This window comes from Tamandua tetradactyla, chromosome 1 (assembly GCF_023851605.1).
Source record: "Tamandua tetradactyla isolate mTamTet1 chromosome 1, mTamTet1.pri, whole genome shotgun sequence".
Taxonomy (NCBI): Eukaryota; Metazoa; Chordata; class Mammalia; order Pilosa; family Myrmecophagidae; genus Tamandua; species Tamandua tetradactyla.
The window spans coordinates 56546773-56561197 of record NC_135327.1 but is presented as its reverse complement, the minus strand read 5'-3'; the positions used below and the strand labels follow the sequence as shown (position 1 = coordinate 56561197).

At 42.9% G+C, this 14425-nt stretch overlaps 1 long non-coding RNA gene and 1 pseudogene across 1 annotated transcript; both read right to left on the bottom strand.

The window, feature by feature from the left end:
- Positions 1-242: 242 nt before the first annotated feature.
- On the bottom strand, positions 243-1396 carry LOC143684459 (DNA repair protein RAD51 homolog 3-like; annotated as a pseudogene).
- A 5446-nt stretch (positions 1397-6842) lies between these two features.
- On the bottom strand, positions 6843-9193 carry LOC143684454 (uncharacterized). Its single transcript, XR_013176039.1, has 3 exons — positions 8966-9193; positions 8240-8407; positions 6843-7292 (listed from the first exon to the last, which is right to left on the bottom strand). It is a non-coding gene; the product is annotated as an uncharacterized LOC143684454 (long non-coding RNA).
- Between the last annotated feature and the right edge of the window lie 5232 nt (positions 9194-14425).

Sequence of the window (14425 nt, the reverse complement as noted above, 5' to 3'; positions counted from 1 at the left end):
TGTCATCTCTACTGAACATAATGGAAAATTATAACAGAACAAAAATATAATTGTAGAGCAGTGCCTTAAAACAACTTTCAGGGAATCCTATTCTTTAATTATTTTCCCCATTCCTGTCAGTATATCTCTGATTCATTTATGCCATGGTGTGTGTTTATATTTTTAAAGTAATTAGTCTACTGTTTTACACATTGAATCCCAAGGCATCAATACATTTGCATCCTTTGAATTTAGTCTTTGGATTACTGTTCTAATTCTCGTGACTGTTTTCAGGAACTCAAGGAACCTTCTACTGACAATGAACGTGCTGTAGCAACAACAGCATCTCTAAATCCCTAAGATTCAGATATTACTGTCCCCCAACACCCAAACACCACTCTAATCAAATAACAGTGACCGTGATTTGAAACAGTGAGGTGGATTCCTTCTGGCTTGGTGATTTATATAATGTCGCCACCCTCTGCTTTGGGTCCCAGTGAAAGATTACCTGAATTTGGCAGCATGCTCCCAACTTCCCCCTAAAGCAGGAACCAGTGAGGCCTGATTTCTATCAAACTTTGTTGTTATCTGATTGGTTAAAATGACAGCTAATCTGTGGTTATTTGCAAGGCTGATCATTTGCTGGGCTAGGCCATTTAACAACTGAGTGCGAAGTGATAGGTCATCTGGGTCATGATGGAAAGGAAAAGCAACACTGTCCGCTATCACTAATCGAACCTTTGAGTGTTCCGAAAGGAAGTCTGGAAGGAGATAAACTTGTGCCAAAAGTTCTGTGTAATCATGGCAACGAAAATAATAAATATAGGAAAGGATATTTTCAAGAGTGAAGTGTTCCAAAGCTTTTTGGTGCTCATCTCCCATGTATGTTCCTGCTGTAAGATGAAGGTGCTGAAGGCAGGAGAAGCGAGGTCCACCATTCTTTCAACCATAAAGCTTCCCTCCGTATCAATAAAAACAGCTTCACCTGCCACTCCTCCAAAACATTCCGGTATCTGCACATCTACTGCCAATTGCATACATAACCTGGGTTTTCCAACACCAGGGGCACCACAGATTTCTGTTGTTTTGGTTAAGGGTATTCCACCCCCAAGAATTTTTTCTAATGCTGAACAGAAGGTAATTACGAAGCCTGGGTATGCTCCTGCTCAAGAAGTTCCAGGGTGTACACTTCTTGCCTGACTCAGATGTACCAGCATTGTTTCGGTGTATGCAAGAGACATTCCTTTCTAATAATTTGTAGAGTTTCTAAGTCTTCCTCTTTAGATATCCCAACCTCTTTGCTGAGCTCGGACGGTTTCACCTCCAGGAGTTCCTCGGCAGCCTGGAAACCCGCAGTGACTACCGGTTTCCACGCACCGCTGTGGACAGCGGGCAAACTCCCTAAATTGCGGGGCATTTCAAAGCGGAACACTAGGGCTCAGCCCCAAGGCCGCCAAACTGCGCGACATCCTAAGGTATTATTATTACTATTATTATTATTTTTGCTTTTTAAAAGGGGAATTTAATAAGTTGCTAGTTTACAGTTCTAAGGCTGAGAAAATGTCCCAATTAAAACAAAGTCTATAGAAATGTCCAATCACAGGCATCCAGGGAAAGATACCTTGGTTCAAGAAGACCAATGGAGTTCAGGGTTTCTCTCTCCAGTCTCTCTCATGGCAAACGTGGCATCATCTGCTAGCTTTCTCTCCCGGCTTCCAGTTTCATGAAGCTCCCCGGGAGGCCTTTTCCTTCTTCATCTCCAAAGGTGGCTGACTCTTTCTCGTGGCTATGTCGTTTTGCTCTCTCTGAATCTCCCTCATTCTCCAAAATGTTTCCTCTTTTATAGGACTCAGGAAGCTAAGGTATGATTTTTAAAAAGAATTTTGGTGGATACTTTTTGCCAGGTTTAGGGAGCTCCATTCTATTCCTGGATTCTTAGGAATTTTTATTATTAATGAGTGTGAAATTTTAAAAGAGATCTTTCTTCTTTGGGACAATGTTGTGTATTTTCCTTTTAATTTAATGATAAGTTGGCTGTTAAATACATTTTAATGTTCAACCATTTCCAAATGGTGAAGATAAATATAGCTATAGAACAATGTATTATTATTTAAAAACACACTGCTAGAGACAGTTTGTAGAATTTTGTTTTGGATTTTTACATCTTTGTTTATATGTGAGATTGGTCTGTGATTTTCATTTCTCATTTGTTCGTGTTTGGTTTGGGTATCAAAATACTTCTAACCACATAAAATGGATTGGGGCATGCTCTCATTATTTTCTGCAACAGTTTATATGAAATTGCAATGATCTGTTCCTTGCATGCTTTGAAGAAACTGCCTTTAAAACCATTGGTGCCTGTTTTTAATGGGTAGATTTTAAATTCTTGATTAAATTTCTTAAGTGATTATAAAATCATTTAGCTTTTATATTCATAGTAGCTGTATATTAAGGAAACACTTATGATACTCATCCTTTGCTATCAGTTGTGAATTGGTCTATGGTCTATTATGTGATCAGTTTCTATAAATATTATGTGTGCACTTGAGAAGAATGAGGCTTTTTTTTTCCTTGTTGGGTGCAGGATCCTACAAATGCCTTTTATATCAAGCTTAGTAATACTATGGTTCAAATAGTATATATTATTTACAAATTTCAAATCTACTTTATTTTTTGACTTTTGAAAGAAGTTTGTTAAAAACATTTACACCAAGATCATCGGATTTGTTGATTTTTTTCTTCTAATGCTATCAAATTTTGTTTTTACCATATTTTATCAATTCTAAGATATACTTTTTTCACATTTTAAAATGTCCAATATTGGCATATGTTTTACTTTTTTTTTTGGTATGCTGTACGGTGGGGGTCACATTTCATTCTTTTTCCATGTGAGTATACTGTTATTGCAGCACCATTTGTTGAATTTTTGTTTGTTTGCTTCTTGTTTGTTTTTGGAAAATGCATGGGCTGGGAATCGAACCTGGGTCTCCTGCATGACCGGTTAGATTTCTACCACTGAAGTACCCTTGCACCACCTCCCCCCAATATTGGCATATATTTCACAAGGGAAGGTATTCTTACTCTTGCTTTTAGCGAGGTTAGGGTGATGATGTTGTTTGCCATTGCCCGAGTGTGAGTCAACTTGATGTTGGTTGGTCTCATTGTCATCACTTTGAGTGACGTGCATGTTGGCACAGTAGGTGTTAAATCTAATCACCATTTTACATTTCATAGCCATGTTACACTGTGATTCACAGGAAAAGTTGGTGTGTACACTCTTCATAAGGAAATAGAGTAGCTGGGCAAAAGCACCTATTTGATGTTGAAGGGATTATAGCAATTCCATGTTTTCTGGCAAAGCAACAACTGGGAGTTTTATGGGTCCTAAGAAATAAAGACACTCATCAGTAGATGATGATGCATTATGTGCAAAGAGCTTGCCTGTCACTCATCAAGGACAGCAACTAAAGCCAGGAGGAATTCCCAAATCCCTCAAACTGGATGGACGATATTTCAGAACAGTGAGAGTCTGGTGTGATTCACGTGTCATGAAGGAACTGTTGCCGAGACTTTGAAAGTCAGTTTTCCAGAAACTTTTTGCTGACATTAAACAGAAGCTGTTTAATTTTTAGTGATGTAAATCAACTGAAGAAAAATTTTTAAAAATGAGTTTAGGCAAATAGGGAATGGTAACAAAACCACAAGTTCTTTAAATACAAAAAATTAAGTTTGTACTGTTAATTCTAAAAACATTAAGAAATTTAAAATTTCAAGCCAGCCCAGGTTACCAAAAGAAGCAAATCACTGTGAAGCTGTGTGCAGTTGCTGGTAATCAAAAGATGCCATGATTATGAATAATGTGTTTTTAAGATTTACTTTCCAAAACAGATACTTATGAGAGGGAAGGAGGGAGTTGTGTGTACTTGTAAGGATAGCAGTGACTGTACCAGGAAAACTAGGTCTATCTTTAAATTACAAAGTGGTATTTTCCTCAAAGATGTTATTGTGTGTGTATAGCATAATGGATGGATGCTGGCTAAGCTGATAGAAAATTATCTAAAAATCATCTAAAATAGATGTCCAGGAACCATGGGTAACCAACCCATCCAGGACATTAGTTCTTTTTTTTTTTTTTTTAACTTTTTTTTATTAATTAAAAAAAAATTAACAAACAAAACATTTAGATATCATTCCATTCTACATATACAATCAGTAATTCTTAATATCATCACATAGTTGCATATTCATCATTTCTTAGTACATTTGCATCGATTTAGAAAAAGAAATAAAAAGACAACAGAAAAAAAAAATGATAATAGAGAAAAAAACTATACATACCATACCCCTTACCCCTCGCTTTCATTTACCACTATTTCAAACTGAATTTATTTTGACATTTGTTCCCCCTATTATTTATTTTTATTCCATATGTTCTACTCTTCTGTTGATATAGTAGCTAAAAGGAGCATCAGAAACAAGGTTTTCACATTCACAGAGTCTCACTGTGAAAGTTATACCACTGTTCAATCATCATCAAGCAACATGGCTACTGGAACACAGCACTACATTTTCAGGCAATTCCCTCCAGCCTCTCCACTACATCTTGAACAACAAGGTGATATCTACTTAATGCGTAAGAATAGCCTCCAGGATAACCTCTCGACTCTAGAATCTCTCAGCCATTGACACTTTGTCTCATTTCACTCTTCCCCCTTTTGGTCGAGAAGGTTCTCTCAATCCCTTGATGTTAATTCTCAGCTCATTCTAGGGTAGGACATTAGTTCTTGACACATTTCATGGGCATTTATCTGAACAGTGAAATAATAATCTCAAGAGATAAAAAGAAGGAAAACACAGATGAGAGGGCAAGAGACTGAGAGGATACAGTAAGAAGTTGAAATATATATTTAATCACAGTTCCAGAAGTTGATGAGAGAAAAATGAGGTAGAGTCAGTATTTGAAGATATGATAGCTGAAAAATTTCCAGAACTGTTGAAAGATACTAATTTGCACATTCAAAAAACTCAATTACTTCTAAACAATTAAAAGTAATCTACATCTATATACATCATAGTGAAACTATAGAGGACCAAAGACAAGGAGAAAAATCTTAAAAGCAGTCAGAGAAAAAAAGACAGATTATTTTCAGTTAAATGGCAATGGAAGTAAGAAGAAAGTAAAATAATCTTTTCAATGTGTTGGGGAAAAAAAAAAACAATATAAATTTTTATACCTAGCTAAAACATCTTTTTAAAAAGAGGTGAAATAAAGACATCTCAATAAATAAAACATCCAAAATATGAGACCTTTACTAAAGGAAAGTCTAAAGATCATTCAGTAAGTACTTTAGACAGAAGGAAAATGAGTGCAGTTGAAAGGGCTGATGCAAAGGAGCAGATGAAGGATGCAAAGGTGAGAAGAAGAGCAAAATAATCAGGTAAATCTATTTTTCCATCATATTCACCTCTCAGCACCAGACACACCTTTTTTTTTTTTTTTTTTTTTTTTATGGTTCTACCACTTGCCCACATCTCAGGAAGTTCTGAAGTGGAAAGTAAAACCACTGCTACCAAATGCTTTAGGGGGTTGAGAAAAAAAAGTGATTTCAAAGCCAGAACATTTGTGAGTACCTTTATTTGGATAATGTGATGGAAAATTTCCTGGGGAGTATTCTTGGGCAATTTGGGGGATAGTGGAATTGGGGAAGGAAAAAGTAGGGCAGGGAAATCAAGAGTTTTATTTGGACATGTTTAGTTTGAGATGCCCAGAAGGTAGTTAGATAAAAACTCAAACTCAGGGAAGTGATCAGGTTGCTGGATACAAATTTAACGGATACCATTTTGAAGTCATTGGAGCAGAGAGAGGGCAGGGAAGGGGAGGGTGTCAGGGCAAAGGCTGGAGCCCTTCAACATTCAGAGGATTAGTGGTGAGGTAGGAGGAAGGCCAGGAGAATGTGGGTCACAGAAACTAAGAGGACGAGCCTTGCCCAAAGGAGGCAGCGGCCAGAGGTATTGAACATGTCTAGGGACTAAGTGAGGTGAGGGCAGAGAGGTGTCCATTGGATTTGACAATGTGGGAGTGGTTGGAATTTTAACACAGTGCTAAGGCAGGAAGTCAGACTGAAATGGGTTGGGAAGGAGGAACTGGTGATAGAAACTGTCACAATACTTTGAAGAAATTTTCCTGCATTTAACTGAGGAATGGGGTGGTAGCTGGAGGCAGATAAGGGGGTCAAGGATGGCCTTTTTTTGAAGTTGAGAGAGGCTGGAGAATGTTTATATGTTGATGGGAATGGTCTACCAGAGTGGGAGTGACTAAAGAAACAAGAGAGAAGGAAGAACTGAAGGAGAAGGGACAGAGGGCCACCTCTGTCACAATAGTAGGGACAGCAGAGAGAACAAGCCCAGAGGCAGGTGGATTTGTAGGGTTGGTGGTGGGAGGGTGGTGACTTCTCTTCCTCCAGTGAAGTGTGGATCAGGCTTATCAGCTGGGCTGGGGGACACCGGGGTCATGAGATTGAGCAGAGGAGCAGGTATGGACTAGTCACATTGGAGAGTGGGAAAGGCCAGACCCAAGGGAAGTGCAGGGACCAGGCTGCATGACTTTCCCTAGCAGTGCTCCCCGCAGGAGTTTTCTGGGGCCTGTGCGGGTGGCTGAGTCTGACAGATCAGTGACTCTCAAAGTGTAGCCTCTCAACATGTAGGCCAGAAGTATCAGCATCACCTGGGAATGTGTTAGAAATGCAAATTCTTGGGCACCACCCCAAACATTGAATCACAAACTCTGGGGGCGGTTCCCAGCCGTCTGTGTTTTTCCACAAGCTCACCAGGTGATTCTGAAAGCTTGAGAACCACTGAACTAGAGTGAAAGAACCAAGGCCTTGGGAGTGACCTGTAATTTCTGGGTGAGAATGGCAACGATCCTCTGAGGTAGAAGTCCCTAGTGCCATGAGCACTGGCGTGCTTAATCAGTGACAGAACTATCAGCAAACCCTGGGAATTGCCAAGAATGGAATGCAATTTAAAGAAACTGAATCCTTCTAATGGAAAACTATTTTCCACGACCAATAATATCCTTTAAATGTACTTCTTTGTCTGCATCTGCATTTGAACACTGAGTTTCGTGTATCTTGATCTTCATCCCTATTATAAAAGGACTCTGGACTCTCTGTCTTCTCTCCCCAGGTCACCTCTTCCAGGATTGTCACAAGGACCCATCTCTCCATATGACTCCATCCCAACTTTCAATCATGTGGGGGAAATGGCGATGAACTGGTTATGTTCTCCTACGTGTGAGGCCTTTTCTCACGAAGCTGGAATAAAAACACAGTGAGTCAGCCTTGCCCAGCCTCTGGGATCTCCCCAGTTTGCCTAGTGACTCAGAGGATGGTCGGTTTAATGGTTAAGTGCTCCTCCCAGGAAGTCGGCAGCCCCCAGCCTCCCCCTACCTGAGTCACCGGGTCCTGGGGAGCTCCTGTTGAGAAACAGTTATCCATGTGGTTGTGCAAACCTTGTGACAGATGCTCCTTTATCCAGAGTATGGACAGATGAGTAAAAAAATATGGATAATAAAAAAATAGTAGGGGAGACGGAATAAAATAAATTGGGTAGATGGAAATACTAGTGGTCAATGAGAGGGAGGGGTAAGGGGTGTGGGATGGATGAGTTTCTTATTTTTCTGGAATGATGCAAATGTTCTAAAAATGATCATGGTGAAGAATACACAAATGTGTGATGATATTGTGAGCCATCGATTGTATACTGTGGATGGACTGTGCATGTGTGAAGATTTCTCAAAAAATAAATAAATAAATAAAAGACAGTTATCACTCAGACCTGGGGGAGGCCGGCCAAGAAAGATCAGCTCTAAATGGACCAGGAGAGAGGACAGGGGTGGAGAGGCTAAGATCCAGGGGACTAAATTTGTCACTCATTTGCGGGTGGCCTTGGGGGGCTCACCAAAGTCCCAGTGCTCTTTTCTGAAAATGGGAGAAGTTGCAGATCCTACAATGTCAGTAGACTGCATAATAAAGAAAGTGGCTGGTCTTTGTCCCTGGTTCCTGGGAGATATCCTCTAAATCTTAGGAATTTCCTGTAGTATATGTTAAGGGGATGACTTAGGGTTGGGGCTTTGAGCCACATCATATCAGATCTCAGCAGCCTCTGGGGAGGGGAGAGGGCCGGGGGTGGAACGTAACCACGTGGGAATTGTTCCATCATTCGTGCCTACATAATGAAACTCTATAAAAACTCTGGATACCCCAAACCCGAAGAGCGTTCGTGACTGGAAACACAGAACTCTGCTGGGAGGGTAAAGCCTTCTGACTCCATGTGGAGAGGACACCGAAGCTTGCGTTTGAGACAGACCTTGCCCTCTGCCTCTCTTCTTTTGGCTTCTTCTGCTTTGTATCCTTTTATCCTTTTTTTGCTATAATAAAATTATAAATCGTATAAGTCATTTGGTGAATTATCAAACTTGAGGGGGTGGTGGGACCCCCCCCCCCGACTTTTAGCCAGTTGGTCGGAAGTGAGGGTGGTCCTGGGAACCCTGGAGTTTGCAGCTGGCAATCATCTACAACATCGCTCTTAACTTGTGGCGTCTGAGCTAACGCTGGGCAGTTAGAGTCAGGATCGTTTCCTAGTTGGGGTTTGAAGTTATTGAACTCATCACATCGACTCAGTAGCCCAAAAGGAGAACAGATGAACCCAGCCCTCTGGGAGTAAAGCTGGCTGGAGACACACTTTGAAACTTTTCTGTACAAAAGGGAAGGAGAAATCTTGGAGGATTTCTAGGACAAGCAGAGGCCTGAGCAGGGCCTGGCAGGACGGTGGAGGGGGTGGGGAGGCCTCCACGGCAGAAGGGGCAGGAGGTTAGATGTGGGAGGAGCTGGTTGGGTATCAGGGACTGCGGGTGGCGTGTGGGAGGCAGGAGAGCTACACAAGCAAATGTTCCCGTGGTGGCTACACAGCAGCTCAAGAGCCTGACTTCTGGAGACACGGAGTTGCCAACTCTGGCTTTCTCTTTCTCTGGGTCTCTTCTGTCTTGGTCTGTTTTCTTCTAATGTCTCTTCTTCTCTCCTGTCCTCCTTCCCTTTCTCTCCTCTCTCACGTCACAGTGAGCTGCGAAGCGCCCTCCCGGTGGTGTGTGCTTCCTTTCCTGTTCAGATGGTGAGTGGCATCATTTATGGAGGCAGCAAGCAGCCCATCCTGTTTACTTGTTGCTGACACATTGGGTTGTGGTCTGTGACGTTGTCCACCCCAGCCCCCCAGGGTGGGGCAGGGCCCAGGAAGCTGACACACAGAGGCAGATGTGACCAGGTCAGCTGGCTTGCCCCACCAGAGCCGAGGAGGTCTTGGCCACTGCACCCCCCCCCCCCCCCCCCCCCGCTCTGTTGTAGGGGATGTCGTGGGGGCAGTCAGCTGGCTGAGGTCACCTCCTCTCTGCTGACGCTGACAGCCCAGCATGACTGGCACAGACTCGGGAATCAGGAGAGCTCTCCTGACTGAAGCTAGAGAGGAGACTGAAGTGACTCGGGGTGTGGGGATAGGGGGAGGGGTTGAGATGTGAGCAGGGCAGTGCCGGGAGAGGGGATGTTAGAAAGCCTCTTGCTCAGAGCTCCTATTCTCTCATGAGGGAGTGAGGACCAGAGAAGGCAAGGGGCTTGCTTGGGTCACACAGCAATGGGACCTGAGAACCTTTCACTACATCCCCTCTCTGCCCCAGCTCCCTGATTACGCCCATTCTTCCCTAGTTAATGTGATCTGAGAGGCATGTCTTAGTTTGTTTTTCTTGGTTTCCTCAAATCCTGCACAGTGGCCACGGACTGGTGAAGGTTCCCGAGCATTGGTGTTGGGGCTGGTGGGGAGTAAGATCTGCCTGGTTGGACCAGATTGGAGGACAGATGGTGGCGATGATGGGCATGGAGTGGGCCGAAGCACAGATGATGGCACTGTCTGGTTTCAAAGTGCCTGCCTCTGACCTGACTCCTAAGCTCCAAGCTCAGGGACCCAAACCAAGATTGTCAAACAAAAGAAACAACCAAGCAACATACCCACGTAACCCTGAGACTCGAGCTATGGCAGTTTTTGATACTTGTGGTCTTTGATGCTTGGAGAGGTTTGCCGAATTCCCAAAGTCACCTGGAGCTCGGCAGACATCTGGCTTCATGCCCAACTATGCGCTGAGTGTGACACTTCAGAGTTCTACCCCTCACTGCAGTGTGACTGGAGCACGGACTTTACTAAAAAAGTGTTTGTTGTCTATCTGAAGTTTACATTTAACTGGGTGTCCTTATTTTTATCTGTTAAATCTGGCATCACTCCTGAGCCCTCCAAAGGGCAGTCCCTTTGCCCCAGCCTGAAGCCATCAGCAGCAAACCCCAAATTACTTTGAAATCTGGGATTTCACTTAAAACTTACCTGGAAGTTAAGTGCCTCTCCATGTTTCTAGGCCTGTTTTGATAAAACAAAACAAAAACAGGTATTAAGTTGTTCAGGTTATACTTAAAAGCGGTTAAAATGGGGAGTGAGTTGTACATATTTTACTACAATAAAAAGTTAAAAAAAAAAAAAGGTCCTGGTGAAAAACAAGCATTCCTCTCGGGAGCTCTCCAGCAAGCCAGCCCCACACATTTACCCCTGGTTACGGTTCAGTGATGGCCCCACTCAGCTCCCCAGCTCACCTGCCAGCTAGAGGGAAGGGGGAACTGGGCCAGGTACTGTAGTCAGGGGTAGGGATTTTGCACCAGTTAGTGAGGAAAAGAAGGGCAGGAGAGTGAGGTTTTTAGGCCACATTTGTTTAATTTAAAGGACTCTGTTTTTCCCCTTTCTATTTTGCCATTTTGATATGTCTTTCTTCTTTCACAAAATGAGAATAATTGTAGCTTATTATTTTTTAATTCCCTTGTTTGGTAAAATAAAAAGTAGACAGGCAGGTAGAGAACCAATGCCTTCAGAAAAGTACAACACCCCTGAAAACAGCAAAGGGTGCTTTTAGAGCAGTGTCTACACGTTAGAATCAGTTAGGAGATTAAAAAAATAAGGCTGGGGGCAGGCCATGGGGTGGGCCATGGTGGCAGAGTTCTCATCTGCTGTGCCGGAGACCCGGGTTCGATTCCAGGTGCCTGCCCATGTAAAAAAATAATAATAATAAATAAGGCTAGGATGCCCAGGCTGCACCCTAGACCAAAGACTCAGAACCTCTGGGGGAGGGAGCCAGGGATCAGGACTTATTAAAACTTCCCAATGAATTCCAACCTGTGGTCACAGTTTGCTTTACAGCTTTGCTTTTCAAAGTGGGGCTTGCAGGCCGGCCATATCAGCATCACCTGGGAGCTGTTAGAGATGCAGCGTCTGGGGGCCTGTGCCAGACATACTTCACCAGAATGTGCATTTCAGCAATGTCCCCAGGCGATTTGTGTCTGAGACAACCTGCTCTAGGAGACGTGTCAGGAGCCTCAATTTTTTTGTTTAGTATTGCAAAATACGTATAACATAAAAGTTGCCATTGTAACCATTATTAAGTGTATAATTCAGTGGCATTAATTAAATTTGCTACATTGTGTAGCCATCACTACAATCTATTTCTAAAATTTTTCATCACCTCAAATAGAAACTCTGTACCTATTAAGCAGTAACTCTCCATTTCTTTCCCCCCCAATTGCTGATAGTTTCTAATCTACTTTCTGTCTCAATGGATTTGGCTACTGTATATATTTCATAAAAGTAAAATCATAAAATATTTATCCTTTTGTGTCTGGATTATTTCAGTCTGCATAATATTTTTAAGGCCCATCCATATTGTGGCATGTACGTATCAGAACTTTTTTTCCTTTTAATGGCTGACTGATATTACTTTGGATGTACATGCCACGTTTCGTTTCTCCATTCACCTGTGAATGGACAGTGGGGTAGGAACCTCATCATAATGGACGGTCACAGAAACAGCTGTGGGGACCTGAAAGCCAGGGTTGCTCGTCTCTCCATCAAAGCCTTCTTCAGCATCTTCTACTTCTGGGTGTACAAAATTGGAGCTTTTCCCACAGTCATGGAATTCGTATCCATTACCTGGGCCTGTTAGGATCTTTTCATCATATATCATTGTTCCATTGATACAACCGTACACTAACCAAGGATGCTGGCTAAAGATCGGGGGCTCCTGTCCTGCTGGACAAACCTAAGGACGTCCATCAAGTTAAGTGGGGAGGGAAGAGGAGGTATACAATAGTTTGGTCTTGACTTTAGATTCAATATTCATCTACCACATGGCCATGCAGGTCTGGTTTTGAGCAATGCGTGTTTTTTGTTTTTTTAACTCTTTCTTCAACTAGATGGCACTGATATAGGTTATCAAAGGGCTGGACATAGGAAGGGCAGTCTTGATTTAGCCTCTGTATTAGTCAGTTATTGTTGCAACAATTCTGTGTAACAACCATGAAATCTCAGCAACATACAACCATTAGTATTTATTCCTCATGTCTAAGGGTGTTGGCTGGGATGGCTCTGCTGATCTCATGCATTTGTGAACTGGGTGGGTGTGGGACTGATCTAGGCTAGGATCAGTACGCCCTCAGTGTGCTGGTCTGGGTGAGTTTGGCTCCAGCTCTGGTCTGCTCCTCCTGGGTTCATCCTATGGCCCAGGCTGAGGGGTCCATAGCTAGCAGGGAAGCTCATCTGATGGAGATGGGGAAAGCATAAGAAAAAGCAGGAACACTCAAAGTCAAGGATCAAAACTGGCACACTACTGCTTCTGTCCCATTTCATTGGTCAGAGAAAGTCACATGATTAAGCCAAACACCAGTGGGTGGGAAAACATACTCCACCTCTCTGAGTACCTGGCAAGAATGCAGACACAAAAATACTACATGAGGGAGTAAAGAATTGTGGCAATGAGCAATCTCCTACATTCTCCAACCAGGAACTAATCTTCCTTGGGGACACATGACCCATCCTTCTAGAGCTCTATAAACTCCCTCATGGCAAAGACTTACTGTCTGGTCACCAAACATCATTTTCCTAGCCTTCATGGGCTCACAGCTAGAACACATTTCCCAGCTTCCCTTGCAGTTTGGGATGACCATGTGATCAGCTCTGGCCAATGGTATGTGAGCAGAAGCAATAAATGCCATCTTTCAGGCTATAACTTTCCAGTGCTAGCATTCTGCAAATGGCTACAAGACCCTAAAGACTGCTGGAGACACAAGATGGAATGAGCCCAGAACCCTGAATCACTGCATGGAGGAAAGCCATCCACAAAATCATATGGAGAGCTATAAATTTCTACTATGCTTGAACCATTACCTTCTTGGATCTCTTTGTTACAGCAGCTAGCATTACTATAACTAACACTCTCAAAGTCCATCTTTGTTGCTCTGCCCTCACAGTACTCCTATTCCCTGTCATGGGGGGTGTAAGTGCTCAAAACATGTGCAGTCTGACCGTGATCAATGCTTTTCTAAGTTTTCAACCCCAAATGGAGTGTAAGGTGCACAGATGTGGCAGAGCCTGATATGAACAGTAACTGACATTTGGAGGGGAGCTGATGGCTTTGGCATCACCCTTCACATCCTTTATTTATTTAGTTATTTTCCTTTATTCTTCTAAATACTCACCATAGCCCTGAGAAACAGGCTTTTATCATTACCTCCATTTTATAAATGACTAAAAGGGGTGTCCTGAACTTCCTCAAGGCCTCGCAACTGGTTATCAGATGCCTAAGCCTGAGTTCCTTCTCCTTGGTTTTCTGGAACCTTCTTAGCTCCAGCCCACTTGGCACCAATCTGACTCCAAAGGTCCCTTTGGTGGGATAGTTAAACAGATTATGCCCAAGGGGTGGTGATGGTATGATTCATCAGGAATATTTGTCAGTTGCACCTGCTGGCCCCAGTAGTCTGAAGACAAGGGAGAGCTATTTCTGGGAGATTCTGCTTTGAGGTAGATTATGTGGAAAAATAGCAGCCAATGATTCTTCCCATTTCTTTATGCATATGCCACTCCTCCTATCAAGAGGTGGAGTCAGTTTGTCCTCTCCTTGAAAGTGGACTGGCCTGGGACTTGATTTAGCAATTAATACTTCTGGATTCAGCAGACATAATGAATTACCAGTTCTGGCTTGGGTCTTAAGATACCTGGTAGTTTTGACCCTTTGGATAGCCAAGGTCTCTTGCTGAAGAGGTCACGTGGATGGAGAAGCCACTTTGGGTGTTCCAGCCCCAGCCAAGCTTCTGCATGCAGCAGAATGCCCAGCTGAGCCCAACCAGTCCAAAGAATGGTGAGAAATATGAAATCATTGCTGTTTTAAGCCACTAAGTTTTGGGGTGGCTTATTATGCAGCCATAGACAACTGAAATGTGCTTCTTTACCTTTTTGGCAAGTACTTCCAGCACCTCTGCCGTTGCCCCTAAAACTATATGCCCTGGGTGACATCCTTGCCACACCCTCCCCCAAA